Source organism: Protobothrops mucrosquamatus, unplaced genomic scaffold (assembly GCF_001527695.2).
Source record: "Protobothrops mucrosquamatus isolate PMUCROS unplaced genomic scaffold, P.Mucros_1.0 scaffold_294, whole genome shotgun sequence".
In the NCBI taxonomy this organism is placed as follows: Eukaryota; Metazoa; Chordata; class Lepidosauria; order Squamata; family Viperidae; genus Protobothrops; species Protobothrops mucrosquamatus.
In genome coordinates, this window is record NW_015386370.1 from 1,695,256 (window position 1) to 1,702,947 (window position 7,692).

The 7,692-nt window shown below is 39.4% G+C and overlaps 1 protein-coding gene across 1 annotated transcript in view; it reads left to right on the forward strand.

Moving 5' to 3' along the window:
* Positions 1-6,531: 6,531 nt before the first annotated feature.
* The window catches only part of LOC107302869 (dimethylaniline monooxygenase [N-oxide-forming] 2), a 15,775-nt gene continuing 14,614 nt past the window's right edge, over positions 6,532-7,692 (forward strand). Inside the window, exon 1 of the mRNA XM_015832027.1 lies at positions 6,532-6,551. The gene's annotated coding sequence lies outside the window, so the exon portion shown is untranslated. The remainder of the gene's footprint in view (positions 6,552-7,692) is intronic.

Genomic DNA, 7,692 nt, shown 5'->3' on the forward strand with positions numbered 1-7,692 from the left:
TAATACTTTAGGATCTTGGTGGATGCTGTTTTATGCCATGTATTCCTTCACTTTGCAATATATGTATCAGAGCTTTAAATCCCAGCAGATCCTCTCTCACATTGCCCCAGGGTCAAGTTTGGGCCCTATATAAACAACTGCAAGGATGCTCCTCTCCTGCTTATAATCCTTTTATTAACCCCGCTTACGACGATATTTCGTCTAACAAAACAAAAAGGAGTGAGATGTAGAGGTGAGGGACAGATAAAGGTGGTGATGGAAAACTGTCCCTCCTAGCGTGTGCCCCTCCTCTCTGCATCTATCTTCCCCTTCACATCTCCATAGCGATGTGAAAGTGCGTAGCTCTGTGTGACCTTGCTTGTCTGATAACAGTTCGGATCAACAATGTGTCATTGCCTACTTTTCCCTCTTTCTGGCCTCTTACTTTCCATCCTTAAGCATTGGTGAGTAGATTAACCAATGAAGTGCTGTTGCTGGGCTGTTGCCATGTTAAACCTTTTTCTGCTTGTAATACTGTATAAAAAGAATAAACTGCTGCATGTGAGCGGCCATTATTTGCACCCTGCAATGACTGAGCACTGATTGCAACAAGGTCGACTCACCATCGGGTTGTTCTCCCCTTCGTTGTCGCTGTTGTAGGAGGGCAGAGTGGTGGCAGGTCCAGCTTGGGCCTCGGCACTCTCCTGTGTGGGTGACGTGACTTGGGCAATGGGTTCTTGTGTGATCCAGTTTGACTTCTCTTTCACTGGCTGCTGGGCTGGTTTCTTCTTCACCTGTGGTCCCAATCTGTTTTGCTGTTGGGGATATGGGACCGGGCAACTTGCCGCTTGGTGTCCCTGCTGCCCACACCTGAAGTATTTGATTGGTGGACCGGCAGGTGGCTTGGGGGATTCCGCAGCTGCGATGGCTGGGGATTTTCGATGAGGCAGCCGCCTGGTCTGCTCTGGTTTGCTGCAGGTCCCCCAGCGGCTGTTGCACATTCAGGGGCTGTTGTCACCCTACTGCTGCTGCACTTCCAATGGCTGTTGACCTCCCAGTGGTGGAGGCTGCAGCATCCCCAGTTGCTGCAGACTCCCCAGCAGTCCCATTGGCAGCAGCTGCAGCATCCCCAGTTGTTGCAGGCCCCCTAGCGGTTGTTGTACATTCAGGGGCTGGTGCCAACCCCACTGCTGCTGCGCTCCCACCAGTTTCTTACCTCCCAGTGGCGGTGGCTGTGGCATCCCCAATTGCTGCTGGGGCCCCAATGGTTGCAGCACTCCGACTTGTTGCTGCCTGGCCAACAGGTCACGTAGCTGTTGCATTATACCCTGTTGAACACTCACTTCTGAGTCTCCTCCCTGCGGAGACCTCGGGCTTGGGTGGTGCTGACAGTGATGCACAGGGCTGTGTGACCAATAGTAGCAACAGTCAGGGCTCTCACAGTACCTGTAGTGATCTGGACTTCGGCTGCTCCTATGGTGGCTCGGGCTCTTGTGTCGTGAGCGGCGCTCTGGGGTTCTGTCTCATCTATGTATGGTTTGTTCTAGTAGCCCACTTATTATCAGGTTGTCCTAGTTCCCCAATATCTGATGTGGATCTTGTTAATCTGGATGACATCTGAGTCGACATGACTCTCCTAGTACTTGTCACTCTCATTTTTGAGCTGAAGTGTTAATAAGTCTTTGCCCAAGGAACTCTACTGGTAAAGTAGATACCAGCAAGAATTGAAACCTGGTCTTCTACATCAAAGACTAATGCTCTGACTACTACATTATCCAGCTGCACTATGTAACTGTTCTTTATAAACTCACATATAATGCCAAGAGTGCACAACTTTCTCATTTTATTCCCCCTCTGAGCTGTTTTTTCCTTAATTTAGATGTTCAAGTCAGGTTTTAATTCCTGGCAACTTGCCTGGAGTATTGTATTCCCTGCAGTTTTCCTGGCAAAATTTTTTTGGAAATGACTTATTCTTGCCTCCTTCCTAGCCCAAGAAAGAGAATAACTAGCACACCGTCTCCCAGCTGGCTTCATGCCTAAGGCAGAGCTAGAACTCACAGTGACCTGGTTTCTAGCCTGATGCCTTAGCCACTACACCCAATTTGCTTTCACGCAATACTTTAGTTACTTTGCTGCAAAAGTCAATAATTTAGTTTGTAATACATGTTGCTTTTTTAATTTCTCAAAGGACTCTGCATTTTTTCTTCAATTTCCATATTGTTTTCACTACCTAGTTTTGCTATTGTTGTCATACACATTGCTTCCACCTCAGACAGTGCCCCCTGATCAGTGACTGTCCTTGAAATACAGTCCTCATTTGTGAAGAGTGCATCAATATCTTTGGCAAACAGTACATATTGTTCAAGGATACTTGCATTTGAAGGGGGAGCCCCTTCTGTAACACTTTCTGACTTGTTGGATCTTCCCTGCAAGGGTTTGTGGAGTTTGTTTTTCCAAGAGATGTCTACTGATAAAAAAGAAATTATCAGTGTGTTTGGTCATATTCTGTTTCCTGTTGATAATCTAAAGTGTTCCCTGATAAGACAAGGACAAAAAAAACCCTATTTGATGGCACATTTTGGATTTTTGTTTTTTAAAAATAATAAAAAGGCTTATTACTATATTTTTTAGGATTTTGAAATATATAGGGATACCAAGAAATATTTGGATTCAAAGAGAATTCCTAAAATATCAACATTTAAAATCATGAATGAGTTTTAACATATATATATATAAAATTAAGAGCACCATTTAAAACATACCTAGTCAGAAATAAATTCCACCATATCTGGTTCTGGGAATTTATTCGATATCACTTTCTGTATTGCTACTTTGGTTCAATTTATATGAATAACTTCTTGAGAGCTTCTTTTTGTTGATATGTGAATTTATCTGTGTGCATTTAAAACCTTTTTTATTCTTTTCTAATGTGATGCCTTTTTCCCTGTAATCAACCATAATATTCTTCTATTTTACCTTATACTACTTTATCCTTTATCTTCATTTTATCTTACCTACTATATTTTATTCTATCTCTCCATAGCTGTTTTATCTCATTTCACTATATCCTATCTTATTTTATTGAATTTTCTGTGGCTGATGCTCTTTTTTGATATGGTCAATTGACTAGTCAATAAAATATATTCTATCATATTGTAATAAATAGATTTATAATTTCCTTTGAAGTTGACACATACCACTTTCCATCCCAAATTGGAGTAATAATTCTTTTCTAATGTTCTCTTGATAATTTATAAGGTAATAAGTGGTCTGGTTTATTAGCTTTCTCAAACTAGTTGTAATTAACTAAATCTATCTTCTTGTAAGTTTCATTTACTATACTTCTATTAGATCAAGTTCATTACAAATAATTTCAAAGTTTTATTTTAGATCCACCTATCCAACTGAATAAAGAAACTTTTGGAGTTTTGGCTGGAAGAAGCACTTTAATTCATACTGGGCCTTCAATTTAATATGATGGAAAAAAAATAACGGATCCCCAGTTTTTTTTAACTGGAATGTCCTCAGTGCAATATTATGATTATTGGGTTATAATCCATATAAATAAAAGTTTCAACTTTCAGAGATGAAAGTTTAGTGAATAATGAGGTAGACCTCCATCCACATGTTTGTTTTAATGTTTTGCGAACAGAACAATAATAGGTATGCTTTTTTCTCTAAAGAAAAAATGCATTTTACCAGGCTTGCTGATACCCATTTCCTCTAACATTTTCACTTCCTTCTTTGCCATGGGAATGACTTCTCCTTCCTCTACTGAACTAGTGTAGCAAAACTGCTAGTCTGTCTCTAATCTGTTGTGGGAAAACAATCTCCTGGCTCTTGCTCCAACTTCTTTTTAAGCCTCTATTATTATCCTTTTGAGCACCTTCCTTCTTATTCACTCTCAGAGAAGGTCAGGATCTTGAGCATACTTTGGTAAGGAAACAATGTCTTCCTTCAGTTCTATGTAATCATGCAGGTGCTCTCTTTAAAATACAGGTAGTCCTTGACTTATGACCAAAAATGAGCCCAAAATTTCTAGTGCTAAGCAAGATAGTTAAGTGAGTTTTGCCCCATTTTGCAATTTTTCTTGCTACAGTTGTTAAACGAATCACAGAATAACAGAATAACAGAGTTGGAAGGAACCTTGGACATCTTCTAGTCCAATCCCCTGCTGAAGCCGGAGATCCTATACCATTGCAGACAAATGACTGTCTAGTCTCTTTTTAAAAGCCTCCAGTGATGGAGCACCCACAACTTCTGAAGGCAAGCCATTCCACTGGTTAATTGTTCTCATTGCAGTTGTTAAGTTAGTAACACGATTGTTAAGTGAATCTGGCTTCCCTATTGACTTTGATTGTCAGACGGCCACAAAAGGTGATCACATGACCCCGGGACACTGCAACTGTTATAAATACATGCCAGTTGCCAAGCATCTGAATTTTGATCATGTGACCACAGGGATGCTGCGACAGTCATAAGTGATTTTTTTCAGTGCTGTTGTAACTTTGAATGGTCACTAAATGAATGGTTATAAATAGAGGATTACCTGTATTGGTATAGGATTAGTACAATAGTTGTTTTGTCAGAGCCTTAGTCTGTCATAGAACTTCTGAGCAAAGAAACATGAAGCAACAATGAAATCATTTCCCCTTCACAAACTGCAGTACTACTTTATCTCTCTCTGAAGATTTGGTAATTGCTCAATTAACTCAAAAGATAACAATGCTTGTTTCCTTCACTTAGTTCCCAGCACACATGTCTTATCTGTAGGCTATAAATCTCAGGACAGAAATTTTATGTATTTGGTTCTTAGGCATTAGACGAAGACACGTGATGAACAAGTAATCTCTTTATTGATCTTCTCCTTACAACCAAGCAAGAGCTAAAAGGCACGCAGGCCTTTTATAGAGTCCTGAACCCGGACAATGTCAGCCAATAGGAAGCTGGCTGTTTTCGCGCCTTGCGCATGCGCACAAGGCTGGTGACAGCCAGTCTGGTCCCGGACAGCTTTTGGTTTGCCTGGGACCGTTTGTAACATTTCTAAGCCTGCTCACTACTGCAGCAGGCTTAGGACACAACAAGAAAGAAGACTAATCATCCATTCAAGAACAGTATCTCTCCCCCTTGCTCTTCAGAAATGTAGAGTCAAGGTCAGCTGTAATTTAATGGGCAAGTTATGATATCTTAACTAAAGATTTTATACTTGCTCTTAAGACAGTGAGCAAAATCCAAAAAAGAAAGGAGAGCCAGATAGGAGAGGACATAAAAATTGGGTACATAATTTTATTTTGCAATTTTAAAAAGACAGTCATCTTTTAATTAATAAAAAAATATTAACTTATTCAGTGTCTAGTAAAACCAATAGGTTCTTTCTCAGAGAAATATAGAACTTGAAGAAAACTAAAGTGAAGAAATCTAACTGTGCAACCATATATTACTGTAGTTTTCAAGAGATTTAAAGACAATCTTGGTTACAATGTTAAAAGCTTTCTTTAATGTTATGGTTTTCTATATTATTAGAAGATTACCTGAATGTGCTTCCAGATTTACAGTTCCCTGTTCCACTAGAAAATTTAAACAGAACAGACAATAAAGCAGAAATGAAATGTAATTCTTTATTACAGACATGCTGCTCTACCTCTCACTGAAGATTTAAAGAATGGGGAGTTAGTCACAGAATAGCTAGTGACCCAGGACATTTGGTTTCTTGTGCACTTTCCTTACCCTTATGAATTTCTGGAGAAATCCCACATAGAGAAAAATGACTGGAGAAGAAACCAAATTCTCATGTAGTCAACTATATTGCATTTCCTTGTCTCCTTCTAGACCAAATTCTCAATCCTGATGGTGAGTGGGCAGGAGGGGAGCTTAATAGCTTCAGGGCATTTAATTCTCTATGGAAATCTAGAGTGATGTAGAAATTGATTTATCTATTTTTTAATCCGTGTTGCTAAGGTCTCCCCCTTCAGAGACTTTAAAGTTTATTAGTTAGGGGGAATCTGTTGTGTTTCCAAAGCATGAAACTACCTACCGTCATTGTCTGATCTGTACAAAAATTCTGCATAAGGGAATAGATGGGTTATCTGTCTCACAGATGAAACCTTGAATGTTCACCATAAAAGCTGTCCCCAATCCCTATTAGAAACATCAGTGGAATGGCTGATGCACATGCTTTTTGCACTCTTTCCCCACTATTATTTGGGACAATAATATTAATATAGTCTCATTTTTAGTAACAGGACAGTATGTATAAACAATTTGGAACGAAAGAATAGGGTGGGAAAGAAGAAGAATGGAAACTAGTTATCTCTGTTCCCAAAGCATTATGTAAGCAGACACTACAAAATAAACATAATGAACGCACAACTCTGCAGGGGATTTTCATTTCTGTCCCAACTTGGAAGAGCCAAATACATATGCTGACTCATCCTATTTACAGCAGGTTCTGAAGCTCTTGGCCTCTTTCTTCATAAATACGAGTTATCAAAAATCCTTGGATTTCTTCTGACTGGTTCATTCTTCTTGTGGAAGACCAACTGAGCTGCTGGAGACTCCTTCTGTCACTGCATGTATGTATGGTTGTGTGTTTTGCATGGCTGCTGTATTCCCTTGCTCTATCTTACTTATTTTAGAGAAGCTATGTGTCTTCCTGCTCCGTGATGCCTTCCTATCCTTTGTGATCTATATTATTTTTATTGTATTTGAATACCAGGAGTTCTCTGGGAAATGGACAATCAATTAAAGCTTATTATTATAAAAGGAATAATCATATATAACAACAGTACAAAGATAATATGAAAAAATATAAAATAATGTACAAACCTTTTAGAAACCAATCCCCTAAAGCTGCCTAGAAGCCAATGAAAAACAGGAAAAGCAATAATAAAGGCAGTGAATCATAGTAAGCAGCGTGAGACCTAAGGAAATTGGATCCTTGGTTTGCAGGGATTCTTTGGGATTCCCTGCACTGGTCATTAGTGTCTCACCTAAAGGAACCGTGGACTTGGATTGTTTATAAAGCTATTTTTCTGCATGCAGAAATTGAGATGTAGGAGCTGAGGGAAGGGGCAAAATAGCCTAATGGTATTGGGGGTATCAGCAAATTGCTGAATTGGTTTGATTTTGCTTCTGGGAGGAATACACAGAATCAGTTGGCTGGATACTAAAGCCTATCAATCCAGGTTAAAAGCACCTTTGACCATTCCATCCTGTGTTTGCACTTGTATTATCCAAAGTTACATTCTTATACCTTTTCTATCAGCCCAGGGAATTCCTGTGTTACATCTATATTCCATATAAGTAAGCTTGCAGAGACTGAGGACTAAATTATAAGGGTTTATATTTGTGATTGGTTTCTCTCACTTAAAAAAACAGCAACTGTTGTTTGGAAGGAGAAAGGCAACATAGGAAGGACCAGTTGGGAGCAGTTGCAAAGCAAGGGTAAGAATTCAACATTCTGTTTGTCCCAGAGACTTGAGGTTAAGTTTAGTAGAGCTCTGAGTCTATTTATTTTTTATTTTATTTTATTTTACAAAATTTATATGCCGCCCTTCTCCCCATGGGACTCAGGGTGGCTCACAGCATGTTAAAACAATATACAGAATTACCCCTTCTAAAAACCAATTAAAATCCAAATATTAGTGGCTGTGACTATTTAAAATCATTAAAAATTATCCCTATTTAAAATTCACCCTAGGTCAGGCCCGCTTG